This window comes from Phocoena sinus, chromosome 8 (assembly GCF_008692025.1).
Source record: "Phocoena sinus isolate mPhoSin1 chromosome 8, mPhoSin1.pri, whole genome shotgun sequence".
NCBI classification, from domain to species: Eukaryota; Metazoa; Chordata; class Mammalia; order Artiodactyla; family Phocoenidae; genus Phocoena; species Phocoena sinus.
In genome coordinates, this window is record NC_045770.1 from 100,224,841 (window position 1) to 100,243,482 (window position 18,642).

An 18,642-nucleotide genomic window follows, 5' to 3' on the forward strand; every position below is an offset into this window, starting at 1 on the left:
CTCAACATCCCTCTCAATTCTACGATGCCCATTTCACAGTTGGTGAAATTAAGGTAGAGTGGCATGTAACTTGCCTATGGAGACAAGAGAGGGGACACCAGAGCTAGGAGCCCTGACCCGGCCACTGCTCCTTCCACCAGGCTCTGCCCACCCAGCCGCCTCCACTCACACCGCTCCACGAGAGGCTGCTGGCATGTGGAAGAGCCACCCGTCCCCATTTCTTCTGGAATAGGTGTGCTCAGGATCCCGCACCCAAATGTGCCCCACTCAATTTTCCTTACTTGTCAAATGGGACCCTGATGGTCCCACAGCTCAAAGCCCTCTTTGCAAACTCTCCCATTAATTTATATAATCAGCCTAGTAAGTAAAGTGAACACAGGGCATAATCACCCCTACTTCAGAGATGAAATGAAAGCCAGAGAGAAACAGTAAGGGTATTGCCCAAGGTCCTATAAACGGCTGTATTGCCCAAGGTCCTACAAACTGTTGGGGTCGAACAACCGGAGGCCAGTGTCCCTTCCCATCTCCGGTATTTTGATTTCACAAACGACACAGGGGAGCGATGAGGGTAGAGTTTAGTTATAAGGTCATCCAAGATGCAGAGATTACAAGCCCGTGCAAGTCACGGATCACCTGGGCCCTCCTCGGTGCCTGCCTCCCGGGTGGAGGAGGCTCACATCTGTGCCCGCTGACAACATCTCAGGCCCGAGGAGCGGGCAAGTTCCATCTTACAAGATTTATCACAGCACTGTCCACCCCTGGAAGTTACCGGTGCCTTTCTTTCAGAAGTTCACAGACACCACCTGATCCTGGGTCACCCAAGGATGAGGCCTGAGGCTGAGAGCAACAAGCACTTCTCATAATTTGAAAAACAGGTTGGGGGGCTGGGGGCGGTGAGAACAGGACAATATTCTGCCCAAGGCCCATAAAGCAGGTGCCCCCAAAGTCTGGGCATCTGTTGCCGTCAGTGTTCTGCTTCTGGATCATCCAAGGTGGCAGAAAAAAATCCAAACCAGAGCTTCTAAAAGTGGCCACGACCCCCAGGGATGCCACCAAGTATAGAGAACTGGGGGGTTACTGCGAAGTTATTTAGGGACACAGAGTCCATACACTTTTGTTTCTGGAGGCCTGACAAGTCCAACGACCTTAGCCCTGGGCACTCAGGCCCTGAGCTAGATCTCCTCCCAGTTACCACGGTGTCCAGGAGGATGATAGGTACTTCTCAGGTGGTACCCGAGGTCTGCCCCAGGGGAGAAGAGTTGAAGTGAGGAGAGGCAAGCCCCTTGAAGGCAAGGAGAATTCTCGTTCACCTTTGTATTTCCAGGGCCCGGCAGAGGCCGGCACACAGATAGCGCAGGGTAATGCTTGCAGAAAAACAGCCAGAGGCAGGGAGAGAACAAGCCAGTCAGCTGGTGGGCGAGACACAGGGACATGAGGATGGGGCTGCTTCTACTGTTTCAGCCTTCATTCATTTCTTCCTGCTTCACTGAATAGACATTTAATGAGCAATTACTATATACCAAGAACAGGACAAGGCCCCAGATAAAGGGAGGAAGGATAAATAGGAGCAGAGGGATGGAAATAAGTATTTACTGGCTTCTGACTATGTGCCAGACACAGCCTTATGTAAAAACTGATGCTAGCTCTCTAGGAACTCAGTCTGGTTTCAAAAAATGAAACACTTCACAACAAATCATGGTGAATCCAGGTGAGAGTAGAGTGAGAAGTGGGGAGGGGGTCAGCGCTGAGGGCTGGGGGCGTGAGAAGCCCACAGGTCCTCATCGCTGGAGCCATTCGTGCTGGGACAGGAATCAGAAGGTCGGGGGCAGGTGACAGCCGGGCTGTCGTGGGAGCTACTGCAGATGCTCAAGGCCGGAGACGGGGTGAGGACAGCTGAGAAGGGGAGGCAGCTGCACGGCATGCACAGGTATAGAGACGACAACTCCCACTCTAAGGAGATGAGACCGGGACGAGGTGGGAAACGAGCAGGTGTTAATCTGCGTTCCCTCCACCAAGAAGAGAAAATGCATCACCGTTTCCTCACTAACAACCCCTGGGGAAAAAACTTGCTTTTCTTTTTTTTTTTTTATTAATTTTTACTGCCGTATAGTTGCTTTACAATGTTGTTAGTTTCTGCTGTACAGCAAAGCGAATCAGTTATACATAGACACATATCCCCTCTTTTTGAGATTTCCCTCCCATTTCCTTTTCTTTTCCTTTCCTTCTTTCTTTCCTTCTTTCTCTTCTTGTTTCTTTTCTTTCTTCCTTCCTTCCTACCTTTCTTTTGTCTCCTCTGCAGCTTTCACCTCCACAGAGGTCACAAACCCAGATGCCTACACAGGCCAGGCAGGCATGTCAGACACCGTGTCTCCTGAAAGCACGGGCTCCAGCCCAGCTCAGGCACCTCCTGCAGGTAGGAGGGGGGTCCAGCGTTGCCAGACCTGCCGGGTCTCCAAGGGAGGCTAGAAATCCAGATCCCTGCGACATCGCCCCACTTTTACATTTCAGTAACCAATTCAAAGTTGTAACAAACACAGGGTGGGCTGTGGTTTGTCACCTGAAATCAACACCATACCCTCCAGGAGAGACACATGCGAGGAGGAGAGATTCTACAGGAGGGGTGGGGGGAGGGGGGAGGTGACAGACATTTCTCAGGTGTCCTGGAGCCCACCTTCTGTCACAGAGCACTGTGCGGGGCCTGACATAGCTAGAGCAGCGCCAGCCAGAACCAAGGAGGCAGTTTCCAGGTGCAGCCCCTGGGCCTTGGGAAGCCACACGCCGCTGGGAGGGGACGCAAAGTCTCCAGCCACCGGCCCCTGCTGCTTGCGTCTCTTGGCCTCGACTTCTTTCCACTACCCTATCTTGATGAAATCGAGCTCCACATACCTCGGACACGGCGAACACGATCTAGTGGAAGATAGTGAGGCCCAGAGGCGACTATACTACCCCTAGTGGATCCAGGCCAGAGCCGTGCCATTCCTCACCACTCCCCGAGGGGGAGGCTGCAGAATGTCCCGGTGGGGAGAGGATGCTGGCGAGCGCTCACCTCAGGACAGCCCCCCAGATCTGACCTCAACAGGTGGAAAAGAAAGCAAGGTACTGACGGCTCTTGCTCAACAGGGATCTACCCCGGGACTGTTCAGCTCAACAACAAATAGTTTCAACTGATATCAGATCCTATGCAAGGATAAACTCAGAAAGAAAAAAAGAGAAGAAAGTAAAGACTGAAAGCAAAATGCAGCATTTTCTAAGTGTGAGGGTGCTCAGATCAGAGTTAAGGTGTGCCAGTCCTAGAGATGCCTTGCAGCGCCCCTTGTCCCTTGCTTCTGCCTAAACAATTAGTGCCAGCTCTCCTGGCTGGGTACAGAGTAGAAACGCACAGAATTTGAGGACTGACGCCCTGGGTTTGCGTTTGGCTCCTCAGCTTTTTAGCTGTGTGACCTTGATCAAGTCCCTTAACTTCAGTTTCCTCATCAGGAAAATGGGCACCATGATGATAATCCCACCTTGGGGATCGCATGTGTGTCTGGGACGAGCAAATGGCCCTGAGAGAGCTTTGCAAGCTCCTGCGCCCTAAGCAAGTATTAATTATTCTGCCTCCTGGAGGGGGGGGCAATCCCATGATTAGAGGCGACTCCTGACACCCCCGGGGCTCAATATTGAGTCAAGCAAAATGACCGCTACCTCTGAACCATGACACAGAACTGTGACTGAGCCAGGCGCTTCCATTTTCCTGACTCCACCAGGAGCTAAAGCACTGGCTCCAGTTACTCCCCTCCTCTCAGTTACCAGCCAACCTTTCCTTGCCAGCTACTTCAAGCCTGAAATCACACTGCAAGGAGAGTTGCAAAGGCCTTTGGTTTCTTATAAGTTTCCCACGTCTCCCTACGGTAGCATAAGAAGCTGTTACCATAGCAACCTGCACAGTTCAATCTGCACACGTTATACAGAACTGGCCCCATCCCACCCCTCTTGTCAGAAACACCTGTGGTTGCCTCAGAAACCTTTCTAAGCCTGCTGCGTAATGAGGAAATACGTGTTGACCTGATCTATTGTAATGAGGAAATACGTGTTGACCTGATCTATTGTAATGAGGAAATACGTGTTGACCTGATCTATTTTTCTTTTCCCAGGATGATTCCAGCCACACAATCAAGTAACCAGGCCTTCAGTCACCTAACTTCCCACAGGAGTTGATAAAAGCAAACCATCATGCGCTTCTCACCTGGCCCAAAACACCGTCGAATTAATCTGCCCCAACAATCTGAAAAGTTGGTGCGTATGCTCCAGAAGGGAGACTTCTTTAGTTTTCATTCTTTCTAAGGAATTTCTGGGGTTGGGAGTCAGAGCTCCCTCCATAGCCCCCAATGCTGAACAGTTAAGACAGTGTGAAAAGCAGTGGAAAGAGTTCAGGGCTTGAGAGTCCAATATTCTGGATTCAAACCCCAGCTTGACCTTTTACTAGCTACATGACCTTGGGCAAGTTATTCAGCCTCCTAATTCTGCTTCTGATTGGTAGAATGGGACTATCTCTACCAACCTCAACCTCATGGGCTGGTTATGAGGACTTAACAAGAAATAAACATGAAACCTTCTGGAGGTGCTAGGAAAACCACCAAGCAAGCGCTAGGTAGCATCAATTCATACATTCTCACACCTTTATAAAACTTACTGTGGTAAAATGCTGCCTGAAAACCCTGCCAGGCACCCAGTTAGGCTCGTGGGGGAGGACTCTGAAAGAGCAGGTCCCAGAAGGAAGCAGAGGGTGTGGCTTTCTGAAATGGGCTCCAGACCAATCTGAACAAAGGTCCACAAATATAAAGGGGGCCCATCTACAGGAGGGATGTACAATCTCTCAGGACAAGGTTTTTGGAAGGAAAGTATCATCTTTACATTGATATTTACATGAGCGAATCCTCCTTGCGTTCACTGAATAACTCCGTCTGACACCTCTTCTCCCAGAGGCAGGCCCCCAGGTGAGAAGACCCAGGAATGATGAGCCGTTTACTGGGCCAAGTGCAGGGGGCACTCCCATCAAACTAGACTTTTTTCTCCTCAGACTAGACTCCCCTCCCAACCTCCACTTCCATCAGCATCCTCCAGCTTCTCACCCTAACTTCTAACTCTCCAGGCCATCTTCCTCACCTCTGACGTCCACCACCAGGTTTTATCTAGTCGTTGTTCCAATGTCTTTTAGGTGCATCCATCCCGGCCCTTCCACAAACTCCAAATGGGTCTTCCCACCTCTAATATGCCAGGCACCTCTGGATTCATTTTCTTTAAAACACTGCTTCCAACTCCCTCCAACCTTCCCTGAAGCTAGCCATCTCTTCCCTCCCTCCCTCCCTCCCTCTTCTGCTTATCTCCCCCCACACTGACCCTCCAGCTGGGAGCCATCTAAGCACAGCCTGCCATGCTGTCAGGACGTGCCGCCGCCATCCTCTTTTCCCACTTGCCTGGTGTGCCCACTCCTGTTGTTTTCCGAAACTTTTTCAAACCCCCAGCGCACGGAAGAGATCACAGAGGCCATGCTCTGGGCGAAGGGGTAGGGGGAGAGCCCTACTCTCCCTTGACCTCAGTCTTCCCCTTGACCTCAGTCTTCCCCTTGACCTCAAGGGGGCCCCCCGAGGCAACTTGCCAGAAGGCAGCTGGAAAATCACTGCCCTAACCCCTCACCCCTGCTAATCCCAACACTCCCCGCCCCAACCCCTGCCCAAGCCCCCCTCCTCCAGCAGTGATGCCTCACCAGCAGGGCAAAGGGGGAGGGAAGGAGGGCTCTGCGTAGTAAATGCGACGTGTACTCACAGAGCACAGGGCAGGACGAGTCTTTGGGAGACGAAGCAAGAAAGGGCAGAGGCAGCTTAGTTAATCTCTCCATACGTCGGTCTCGTCAGTAACAGAGGACGTTTATAAGGATGAAATGAGTTAGTGCCCAGGAAGTCTAACGTCCGGCTCTCAGGCTGGGCTCAATAAAGGGTCATGAATCTCATCACCATGGCTAAGCGCACACACTCAGCCCATTCCTACCTCTGCAACTCAAGCCCCTCCCACGTGGACACTAAGGAGAGAAAACTTAAGATTCCTCCAGAGAGCACATCAGTCAACAGAGCGACGGAACTCAGATGGCTGGACATAACTATGATCAACAGCATCCAGCTTCAATCAAGACGATGGCCAAGAAACAGGTCATCTAACCAGCAGCCCGTTCCTGAAACTTCCTGACAGTAAAGCACAACCCAGCCACTTAGAGAAGCGTCCTCGTTGTCCGGTCCCTGGCTCTGACTTGAAAAGAAAACCATCCTCAGCTTCTTCCCACTGAACTTCCACCTGTTTCTCCTCCGTCCCAACTGTCGAGGTGACTCAGAAGGGATCTCACACTGCAGCTGTCAGTCCTCCACCCCACCTCACACTTTCTAATCCGCAGATCAAGCTGACCACATAGGTTCAACCATCCTTAAGGAAGGATCAAGATTAAGGTCAAGCCAAAGACACACGCAGGACAAATAACAGGAGTCTGTACGGGGTCACTCAAGCGTGTCTGTTCAAAGTCCGAGATGATGAGACACTACTTTCTAGCTGATCTGGGGCCATCCTAGGCTAGTATAAAGTGGGGCAGCTCCGGACCCTACCCCTGCCAGCGATGCCTGACCCTACGAACTTCTGGTTCCAGCAGAGGCAGGCAGGTGTGTTGGGGGCAACAGTGTAGCCACAGAAAAAGAGAAACCAGGCCTGAGCCTCCTCAGATCTACTCTGGACTCAGGCAGGAATCTATACAAAGGTATCGTCAAACAGGCTAGAGGTGGCAATGCCGTACCAGCCGCCGCACTCAGCTCTGGACTCGTTTCCATCCTGGTGCAGAACGTCCACCACAAGCCAACCTCCCCAGCAGCTGCCTGCCTGGTTCTAGCAGACTCAGCCCTCTCCAGCCCTCTTCCACATCCCCCAGTAATCTCCAGAGAACGCAGTCGATCAGAGCTCTTGCACCCTGCTGGAAACTTTTTTTAAAAAAACCCAGTGTTTGGGACTTCACTGGCGGTCCAGTGGTTAAGAATCCACCTTCCAATGCAGGGGACACGGGTCCAATTCCTGGTCGGGGAACTAAGATCCCACATGCCACCGGGCAACCAAGCCCACGCACCGCAACTGAGCTCACATGTCTCAACTACAGAGCCTATGTGCTCTGGAGCCCACGCACCACAACTAAAGAGGAGCCCGCGCGCCCCAACAAAGAGCCCATGCTGCAACGAAAGATCCCGCGTGCTGCAACTAAGACCTGGTGAAGCCAAAAAACAAAAACAAACAAACAAACAAAAAAACCCAGTGTTTAGGATCATGTTCAAAATCTTGTGCTCCTTGGCCTGGCCTACAAGGCCCTGCACCAGCAGACCCCGAGCCTCTCCTTGCAGCTAGACCTCTCTCCTCTCCTCCATAGGCTGCAGACTTCATCCTGACTCTCTGTTCTACCTATTCCCAGAACAAACAACATGCTTCCAATCACCTGACAAGTATTCCACATCTATAAAGAGCAATACAACAAGGATCCTGCCCTCTGGGAGTTCCCAGCTCTGCTGCCCTGCCTTTGCTCTTACAATTCCCTCGGCCTAAAGTTTCTTTCCTACACCTTCTCTAATTTGAAAATGCCTGCTGATCCTTCACCGTCAGCTCTCTGGGAAGCATTCCTTGCTCCTTCTCCCAAAGACTTCGTCCTGCCCTCCCATTGTGCCCTGTAAGTACCACACAGCAATTACTACCTAGGAATCAGCATGTTTCTCCAGCAAGACTGGGAGCTCCCCAAGGGCCCAGTGCATGTCTCACTCATGTCTGCATCCCAGCACCGAGGTCAATGCCTAGCACACACAAGGTGCTCAGCAAGTGCTGACTGCACGGGAACCTCCACTTTTTGGCAAACTTAGAGGAACAGGGACCAGATTTACTCTCCTGCCTCAAACAACTACAAACGAGAAAAGATAAACGAAACAACAGTTTTCAGACGCTGGATATCTGGCAGCAGAGGACGGGTTCCTGGGTGGCAGCGGGGGACGGAAGCAGGGAGCAAATGAGGTGAGCTCTACAATTGCCCCAACTTACTGTCTAGAGAGAGTTTTCAGGCCATGGCACAAGGAGGGGGTACCCAAGGCAGAGCTTGACAGTCTCCTCAAGTTGGGAAGAGAGAGTTGGGAATCTAGGGAGGCCAAGGTAGCCAGAGTTCACAGGGTCAAATACCAGAGAGGAGAGAGCTACACCGTGAACTCTGGAAATCTGCAGGGAGTCCCCCTCCAGTTTTCTTCTGAGTGTTTACAGTACTGGTCAGGATTACAGGGAACAATCCTTGGGCCTCAAACTGAGCCAAGACTAATCTGTGTCCCCACTCACCAGAGTGGAAATACCTCCTAACTCACAGGACATCAGTAGAGCACTGAAAAGGGTAGTGCCTTGGTAGTGGGTAAAATTAACCCTGGTCTAAAGGCTGGTCTGGTCCCAGCTAACAAAGCTTAACAGTGAGGCATCAAAGGATCAAACTGTTTCCAAGTAACTTAACAGTGTCCCAAAACAATGCCAAGAATATTTATAAAAATGTAAAAATATTCAGCACCCAACAGGGTAAAATTCACAACATCTGACATCCAATCAAAAATTACCAGACATACGAAGAAGAAAATATGATCCATAATGAGGAAAAAAATCAATCAGTAAAACAGACTCAAAAATACAGATAAGAAAATTAGCAGACACGGACACTAAAATGGTTACTACAACCATATTCCATATATTCAAGATGCTAAAGAAGATTGAGAATGTTAAGTTGAGACATAGAAAATATAAAAAAGACCCAAATCAAACTTCTAGAAATGGAAACTACAAATGTCTGAGATAAAAAGTATACCAGATGGAAATAACCAGATTAGACACTAAAGAAGAAAAGATCAGTGAACTTAAATACAGAGCAATAGAAACTACGCAAAACAAACCACAAATTTAAAAAAAAAAAAAAAAGAGATGGGGAAAAAATAAATTGAGAATCAGAGAGCTGTGGAGCAACTTTAAGCATCCTAAAATACATGTAACTGGAGTCCCCAAAGAAGAGAGAGAGAAGAGAATAGAGAAAATACCTGACGAATTACTAGCTGAAAAGTTTTCAAATTTGATGAAAGTTTTAAACCCACAGATCCAAAAACTCAATTAACCCAAGCACAAGAAATATGAAAACTACACCAGGGCACATCATAATTAAATTGTTTAAAACCAGTAATAAAAGAAAAGTAGCCATAAGGAAAAAAGACACATAAGAATAGAAGAAAAAAAAAAAAATAAGAACAACAGCAGAATACTCATAGAACAATGTAAGACAGAAGACACTGGAACCACATCTTAGAATGCTGAAAGAAAAATAACTGACTTAGAATTCTATATTCAGGAAAAATATCTTTCAAAAACAAAGACAAAATAAAGACTTTCTCAGACATCCAAAAGCTAAAAGAATTCATTACCAACAGACCAGAAGAATAAGAAATGTTTTTTAAAAGTCCTCAATCCAGAAGGAATGTAAAACGAAGTGGAAATCTGGATCTACAGAGAGGAATAAAGAGCACTGGAAATGATAAACTGTAATATATATTAAAAAGTAAATATAAAAGAGCTTTTCCTTTCTTTTTAACCTCTTTACAAAATAATTCACTGTTTAAAGCAAAAACAGTAATAATGTATTGCAGGATTTATAACACACATAGAAGTGAAACGTGTGACAACAACAGCATAAAGGCCAGGAGGGAGGAAATGAGAGTATACTATTGTTAGTGTAAAGTGCTGTACAAGATCACTTGATGATAGACTGTGACAGGTCAAAGATGCATACTATGTGGGAGGGAGATGCAAGAGGGAAGAGATATGGGGATATATATATACATATAGCAGATTCACTTTGTTATACAGCAGAAACTAACACACCATTGTAAAGCAATTATACTCCAATAAAGACGTTAAAAGAAAAAGAATTCCTCTCCTGCCTGAAGTGATCAAGAATAGCGGCCGATATTATATAACAAATAGATAATTTTAATTAAAAATGCTTTATTGCTAAAAAAATGCTAACCATCATCTGAGCCTTCAGTGAGTCATAATCTTTTGCAGTAGTAACATCAAAAATCACTGATCACAGATCACCATGACAAATATAATAAAAATGGAAAACTTTGAAATATTGCGAGAACTACTGAAATGTGACACAGAGACATGAAGTGAGTGAGCAAAAGCTGTTGGAAAAGTGGTGCCAACAGATTTGTTTGATGTGGGATTGCCATAGACCTCTAATTTATTTAAAAAAAAAAAACACAGTATCTGCAAAGTGCAATAACGTGAAGCGCAATAAAGGAAAAAAAAAGACGCGCACTACAAATCTTAAAGCAACCACTCTTTTTCTTTTTCTTTTCTTTTTATTTATTTATTTTTTTGGCTGCACACAGCTTGCCAGATCTTAGTTCCCCGTCCAGGGATTGAACCCAAGTCACAGCAGTGAAAGTGCCGAGTCCTAACCACTGGACCGCCAGGGAATTCCCAAGCAACCACTTAAAAAAACAGTTACAGTTACAGCTAATAAACTAACAAAGGAAATAAAATGGAATCATAAAAACAGCTCAGTCCCAGGGAGGTCAGGAAAAAAGGGACATGGGAAGAAAGAACATGGAACAGATTGAAAACAAGCAGCAAGATGATAAAGTTAAACCCAGCTAGAGTCGTTAACCCTTTAGATGCAAACCTGGGTAGGAGACGTAACCTGGGCCCCGGATGCAAGCAGATCCCCCATACACTGCGCTCTAGAGCAGAGATGGAGCCCACCAGGGCCCAGCGCCCAGCACCCCATGTGTCTCAGATTCAAGGCCTGCCCCTCAGGCACTGCACCCCACCGAGGAACCTCTGACAGGATGTCTACCCAACAAGTAGACTCAGAGCACATCTTGGACTCAGAGCACAGCTGTCAGAGGGAATTGCAAAGGAAACAGCCCAAGTGACACGCTCATGTTAAATTAAAACATATTACCTGGAGCAAGACGGTGGAGTAGAAGGACCTTGAGAGTTAAACCCAACTACACTAATAATCACATTAAATGTAAATGGTCTAAACATCCCAATTAAAAGGCAGAATTTTTAAGACTGGATTTCACAAAATGCAAAACTCATCTATATGCTGCCTACAAGAAACCCACCTTAAAAATAAAGACCAAATAGTCCAAAAGTAAATAGATGTAAAGAGATATACCGCACTAATTTTTTTAAATCCCTATCAATTTAATTGTGGTAAAACATACATAAAATTTACCATTTTAAACATTTTAAGTGTACAGTTTTGTGACATTAAACACTTTCACACTGTTGTACAACCATCACCACCATCTACCTCCAGAACTTTTTCATTATCCCAGACTGAAACTTTGTACCCATTAAACATTAACTTCCATTCCTCCCTTCCCCCAGCCTTGGGCAACCATCACTCTTCCTGTCTCTATAAATTTAACTACTCTAGGAACCTTATATAAGAGGAATCATGCAATATTTATGCTTTTGTGACTGATTTGTTTCACGTAGCATTATTTCTTCAAGTTTCATCCATGTTGTTAAAATTTTCCTTCCTTTTTAAAGCTGAATAATATTCTATTGTATGCATGTATCACATTTTGTTTATCCATTCATCTGTCAGTGGACCCTTGGGTTGCTTCTACCTTTTGGTTATTGTGAATAATGCTGCCAGAAACATTGGTGTACAAATATATGTTTGAGTCTCTGCTTATACTTCTTTAGGGTATATACCCAGAATTGGAATTGCTAGATCATACGGTAATTCTATCTTTAATTTTTTGAGGAATTGCCATACTGTTTTCCACAGCAGCTGCACACTTTACATTCCCACCAGTAATACAAATAAGGGTTCCAATTTCTCCACATCTTTGCCAATACCTCTGGTGTTCTTTGGTTTTTTTTAACAAGAGTTATTCTAATGGGTGTGAAGTGGTATTTCATTGTCATTTTGGCTCACATTTCCCTAATGACTAGTGATGTTGAGTATCTTCTTGTGCTTACTGGCCATCTGTATACCTTCTTTGGAGAAATGTCTATTCAAGTCCTTTGCCCACTTTAATCAGGTTGTTTGTATTTTCACTGTTGTGGGAATTCTTCAAATATTCTGGATATCAATCCATTAGCACTACATTTTTTTTAAGTTGGATTGGCTATATTAAAACAAGACAAAGTAGATTTCAGAGCAAAGAACACTATCAGGGATTAAAAGGGTCATTTCATGATAAAGGAGGTCAATTCATCAAAAGAACATAACACCCCAAAATGTTTATATATGGAACAGTAAATTAAAACGGTTCAAAGCATACAAAGTACATCCTCTGTTTACAAAGAAATTAAATTAGAAATCAATGTTCACTGGACAGAAGAAGAATAAAGTAACAGCATAATGCTGACTTTCCCTCTTTCACTACTTCTAATTCTGCCCAGGAGGGAGCAGATAAATTAGCAGTACTTAACATGTCTTCACGGCTAGGCATAACTGACCTGGTTTATCTGTTTGGCTTCCATGGTTCAGTGTCCCCTCTCCTCCCCTGTCTGGCCCATCCTAAGCCCCAGGGACTCCACTTGTCAGCCCCAGCTAAATCACAATAAACAAAGCTGTTTGGTATTTGCTCAAGCCTTTGACATAAACCAGTGAAAGGGGAGAGAAATGCAGTGGAGGAAACACCTGCTAAATAAACATGCCTTTAAAGCTCCCAAAACCTCACAGACCTTTGCCTTTACAGAGATCTCTCTGTCAAGGGGCAACTATCCAGGAATGAACTGGAACCTTCTGAAAACTCCAGACTGTGAGGAGAAGCTAAAAGAATTTCCGAACAGAGATCCAATCGGATTAAAACAAGGTCTTTGCTGATCTGATTAGGTCAGTCTGGAAAAACCCTACTAGGACCGGCCAACAGTGTTCAAGAGGTGATTCATACAGCTAGCTACCCCAATGCCCTTTTAACGGCAGATTAGCAAATTATACAGCAATAAGCAAAAAAATAACAAGAAGCCTTAGAAATAATTTCACTTCCAAGCTCAGCAAATCTACAAACTCCTTAAGGCAGTGCTTCCCAAACTTGCCTTACAGTAAGAATCACCCAGTGCAAGTGTTAAAAATACAAACTCCTGGGCTTCCCTGGTGGCGCAGTGGTTGGGAGTCCGCCTGCCGATGCAGGGGACGCAGGTTCGTGCCCCGGTCCGGCAAGATCCCACATGCCGCGGAGCAGCTGGGCCCGTGGGCCATGGCCGCTGGGCCTGTGCGTCCGGAGCCTGTGCTCCGCGGCGGGAGAGGCCACAGCGGTAAGAGGCCCGCGTACCGCAAAAAAAAAAAAAAAAAAAAACACACAAACTCCTGGGTCTCTCTCCAGAATCTAAGCAAGAATATCCAGAGGTGAGGCTCTGTATCTCTAACAAGCATCACAGATGATTCTTAACATCCAGCAAATACATCTGCTTGGAAATAAGACTGATGGGTTAAAAATCCCAACTTGGCCATTTACTGGCTGTAGCACCCTACCTAACATCTCTACTATCCACTTACTTCATCTGCAAAATGGGCTCATCACCTACCTTGAGTGCTCCCAGAATCCAGTATGTTCACAAAGCCCCCAGAACACTGCCAATAGCACATGGCAGCCAAGCAAGAAATCAGACATTTTGCTACCTTAAAAACAAACAAACAAACAACAACAACAAAACACAGCCATCAGAAGCAGCCCAGATGAAATCTACAAAGAAAAATTTCTACCTAACAGAAACTACAAAGGCACCAAGCCAGATTTCTCAGATAATCTAGGAGAAAAGCTTTTCTGGACATTATGACTGCCAAGAACTCTCACTTTAGGGTCCAGTATTTCACTCCAAGTCCTCACTCCCATCCAGAACCAGAGTTCAGGCCTGTCCAGGGTCGCAGCTTTGGACAATAGCCAAAGAAAGTCTTTCCTTTCCAAATCCCTTGGTCACCACCACTTCCAGCTCTAGGGCTGACAGTCACAGCCTGACAGTCAGGTGGCAGCATCTTGGGTACAGCAGTAGGAAATGGGACTCCTGGGTAAGAGGCAGGGAGCCAATGAAGAGAATGGAAAAGGCCTGAGTCAGCAACAGTACTACTGGGATATTGCTGAAGTGAAGGGAAGTGAGTTTTTGAAGTTTCCAGAGCTAAGAGTGGACGTTCCCAAGGGTGAGTGAGCCCAGACATTGTGTGGCTGAGAAAGCACTGACTAGTCTCAGGGACTGAAACCCTGAGGTGTGTAGTCAACTCTGCCAGTAACACACACACACACACACACACACACACACACACACACACACCACTGCTCTCTAAATTCAGGAGGAAACAGGCACACACTGGAGATTCACAAACACCAATGACCTTTGTACCCAGCAGGCCCATAAATAAGGAGTGGTCAGTGATGCTGGGCAGCCCAAGTCCGGGTCCAGAATAAAGGATAAGAACAGAATCAAGGCTGAAAAGCCACAACCTCACTGCCCTGGAGAAAGGGCATAGCCCTGAGAGTTAAAAGACTAGAGCGTCCCTCAGACCCCATTCTGCCGCTGGACTCCCTCTGGCAAGTCAAACCCCATCCTTAGGCTTCTTTCCCCGCCTATACAATGGGCAAACTGGCTCTAACGTCACCAAATGTGTGACCAGCAGGACGCTCAAGTAGGGGGTGGAGGGTGAAAGGTGGCGGTGAGGGGGTGGGGTGCTGGAGGCGCGACCTGCGCAGGGAGCTCGGGCAATGCCTCCCTCCTTCCCGCCCTCCCACTGCGAGGGGCAGGGGCGCCGGCCCTCCGCTGGAGTCACGCGCCCCTCGCGCCCAATCACCAGCCTCTGCCAAGGTGAGGCGAGCAGGCGGAGGCGCGCCGGGAGCAACTGCCAGCGCCGCCCCCATCCCCGTCCTTGCCCCTACCCGGGCCCCTCTCACCTACCCCTACCGCCGCAGTCGCCGCCACCGCCGTCGCGGGTTAAATCGGAGCCGGAGCCCACACTTCCGGGGTCCACGAGGCCCGCCCCCTCCCGCCGGATGTGACCCCCCCCTCCAACGTCCGGGCGCTAGGAGCTGGGGCCCACGCCACTCATCCCGCAGCACGTTGTGCGCGCCGGGGGCCTCTGATTCACCCCGACACCGTCCTCCCGTCCCCCCCACACACACTCCAGCTGCCAGCCGGGACCACACCCACGGGAAGGCCCAAGAGATCCCTCTAGCGCACGGTGGAGCCCGCCCCGCGCAGGCCATTGCCCCTCCCCCAGAAGGGACACCGCCCATTGGGCGGAACCCAAGCCTCCAGTGCGAGTGCGCCTGCGCAAGCGTCTGCTGCTTCTCTGGTAGGTGGGAGAGGGTCTCCTTTCTTAACAGAGCTCGGCCTTGCGGGGGGTCTGCTCAAAGTGACCCAAAGGAGACCCGAAAGGAAACAAATGGAACCTCAGCACCGAGGGACTCCCTACATGGTCTGAGCTCAGACTGCGGAACCCCCCACGCCGGGACTGGTGTGATCACAGTGCTAAGTGTCCCCTGGCAAACAGCAGTGGCTGTCAGTCTGGAACTGACTGGCGGGCTGCTCAAAACAACACTTGAGTAGCTTCCTGAAAAGTAAGCTGTTTCCCGAGGCCCTGGGTTACATTTAGTCCATTCTGTATGGGTAGTGCTTTAAAAATAACAGATGGCCTTAAACATCCTCACGCGCAGAATCATGAGGGTGGTGCCTTGAAGCAAGGCCCTGATGCTAGCGCTCTCTTCTCTAGGCAGTTTGTACTGGACAACCAGGCCTAGAGATGAAGCCCATTCCCTGTTTGCCTCTCAGCAGCGTCCATAAATTGCAGCTTTGTAAAAATGGGACCCCAGAACGAGAGCTTCTTAGACCAAGGAAACCGTGCCACCCAAATTCAAAACCTTATTTGGATGTTGAATTAAGACCATCGTCTCTAGTAACAGAAACCCAACTCAAACAGCTTCTGCAAAATGAAAATTATTGGGTCACGTAACAATAAAATCCACGGGTGGTGATAGTGCCAGGAACAGCAATATTCTAGGTCTCATTCTTCTTATTTGACTCTGTTCTTTATTCTTTGTGTTAACACTCTTTCAGTAGTCTCAAATTTCTATTTCAAATTCTAGAGAGAGTGGATCTGATTGGCTAAGATAATCACCGTTGCCCCTATTGGGCAGAGTTTACTCTTTCTTGCCTCCTCATAGGCTGCCAGGCCTCCTAAGAATTAACAGCCATTGGGTCAGGTGATCACCCTTCTCCAACGAGAGGTCACCTGTTAGACCACGGAAGGGATCAGTGGGGAAAGCAGTCTCAAGGTACTAACCCTTCTGAGACACCAATAACTCTTTTGAGGGATGCCATGGCTGGTTTTACAGTCATTTCACTTTGAACATAATGTCAGAGTGGCTCCCATTGAGAGCAGCTGCCAGAAAGCTGGGCTGAAACTGTTTCTAGAGGATGGGGAGGGCCAGGGCAGATGACCTTAACCTTTTGTTATAAACCCTTTTGTGCTATATAATTTTTAATCCTGTATTTGTATTACTTTGTGGGTAAAAAATTAGAAGACCTGCTGATGGATTAGCGTGAGTTTATATTCAGCAGTCCTTGCAATTACTGGTACTATGTTGGACCATGGAGTGTGGGTGCAATGGCTGGAGCTAGAGTAGTCATCTTGAACCACGAGGCAACCATGAGACGAGAGGCCATACCTGACCACACAACAAAATAGAAGGAGCTTGAGTCCTGACACCATGGAACCCCATGCCCCACGACACTGCTGGATGCCCACCTCTGGATTTTTATAGGAAAGGGAAATAAACCACCTTTGTAAGCCACTGTTGTTTCAGGTTTCCAACCACTCACATCCTTTAGGTCTTAGACTCCACTTTTGGAAAGCCTCTCTTGTACCCCCGAGACTAGGTAAGTGTCCGCCCTTGTATGTTCTTCAAACACCCAACATTTTTTTCCTTTCTTAGTATTTGCTACATTTTTCTGTAATTGAACATTCACTCCCTCTAGATAGCAACTTCTATAAGGACAGGCAAAGACTATTTTATACACCTCTTTATGCAGATCCTAGAAACTCCTAAAACAATGAAAATAAGAACTTGTGAATGTGATAGACAAAGTGATTCCACTGAGGGTGTTGAGAGGAAATGACAAACTGCTCTCTGGATCAACTGGGTCACTGCCAAGTCATCTTAGGGTGGGGCAGGGGGAGGGTGATGCTGTCCCTTCTGAATAACTAAAGATAGAGAATTAGGGCAAAGGAGGGGGATGGGGGGAATGTGCCAGGAGATTCAAGTCATCTGAGGCAGGTGGCATTAGAAAAAGTTGCTTTTCCTACCTTGTTTCTTCCTATTTTCCACTTCTGGCTCTTTTCAGCTTCCCGTGGCTCTAGCCCCACCCCCTTTGATCCTGGTCCCCTATCACTCGCACCTATGTCCCCATATACCATGCCTCGATTATACCCAATGTCATTCATAATTCAGAGTGGCCCTCATACATGCAATAAACGAGAGAGAAAGAAAGAGAAGGCAGCTCCTTACTCTCTTCTCTTGTTCATTCATTCCACATACATTCACTGAATACCTGTACTGCTAAGACCTGTGGATACAAAAGTAAACACACCATCTCCAGCATCAAGGAAGTTACATTCTTGGTTGGGATTTTAGAGGAAACAAGGGATCTCACTATTCCAAGACATCTCAGTCCTTCAGATGACCTTGATCAGGAACAAAAACTGTTAAAGTAGAAATGGTCATTGTGTTTCTACCCACTTCTAAAAAGTGTTTGTTTAGCTCCTCAGTACTGGATTTTGTTATGCTGGTGGACTGGATGGAGAAGTGATGTGAACAAAAGTAAGGGTGGCAGACAGGTAGGTCAGAATGTGAGGTAACAAAAACAAGATATTTAAGAAGCTAAGATATTGAGAGAGATTTGGGAACTGAGTTGGAAAAGCAGTTTTCGAAAGAAGTTTGGCCATGTGGTATGTATAACCCCCAGTTCAGTCTTTAGCCATTTTTTGGTTTTCCTTAAGAGTCTAATGTATTTTGTTATATAGCAATGTGTCCAGTAGCTTAAAGACTGCACTTCCCAATCTCCTTTGCTGTTAGTCATGACTAGTGACTTTGTGATATTAGCAGATGTATAAGAGGGATTTCTTGGAAGGCTGCTTTAAAGGAGCTGATTCAGCTGGGAGATGAGTCTCTTTGACTTCCCCGCCTTCTTCTTAAACAGCTGTCTGGATTTCAGATGCGATGGCTGGAACCCCTGCAGTTGTGTTGGACCATGAAGTGACCTTGGAGGTGGAAACCAGTCAAGTTCTGGATGGCCCACCTCCAGATTTGTTTAAGTGGGAGAAAAAAAAAAAATCAAGTTTTATCTTGTTAAAGTTATGGTTCTTTTAGGTTTTTTGTAACGTGCATCCAAACTTAAACCTGATACTACTATGTGGTTACTCTGGTACAGTTTTATTATTATTATTTTGTTGGGTTTGATAAATGAAATTATATTTTAAATTTTTCTTTCCTTTATTATTTTATTAAATTTATGCATAAACCACACATACACCTAATCTTGTATAAATGCAGAATT

The 18,642-nt window shown here is 46.9% G+C and overlaps 1 protein-coding gene across 3 annotated transcripts in view; it reads right to left on the bottom strand.

Moving 5' to 3' along the window:
• VPS37C (VPS37C subunit of ESCRT-I) overlaps positions 1-15,096 on the bottom strand; it is a 29,843-nt gene extending 14,747 nt beyond the window's left edge. Inside the window, exons 1-2 of one of the 3 annotated variants that reach the window (XM_032641399.1) lie at positions 14,982-15,041; positions 13,627-13,716 (exon numbers count right to left, since the gene is read on the bottom strand). The gene's annotated coding sequence lies outside the window, so the exon portion shown is untranslated. Of the gene's footprint in view, positions 1-13,626; positions 13,721-14,981 lie in introns of all 3 variants that reach the window. The other 2 variants (XM_032641398.1, XM_032641397.1) reach the window with 2 other exon arrangements.
• Between the last annotated feature and the right edge of the window lie 3,546 nt (positions 15,097-18,642).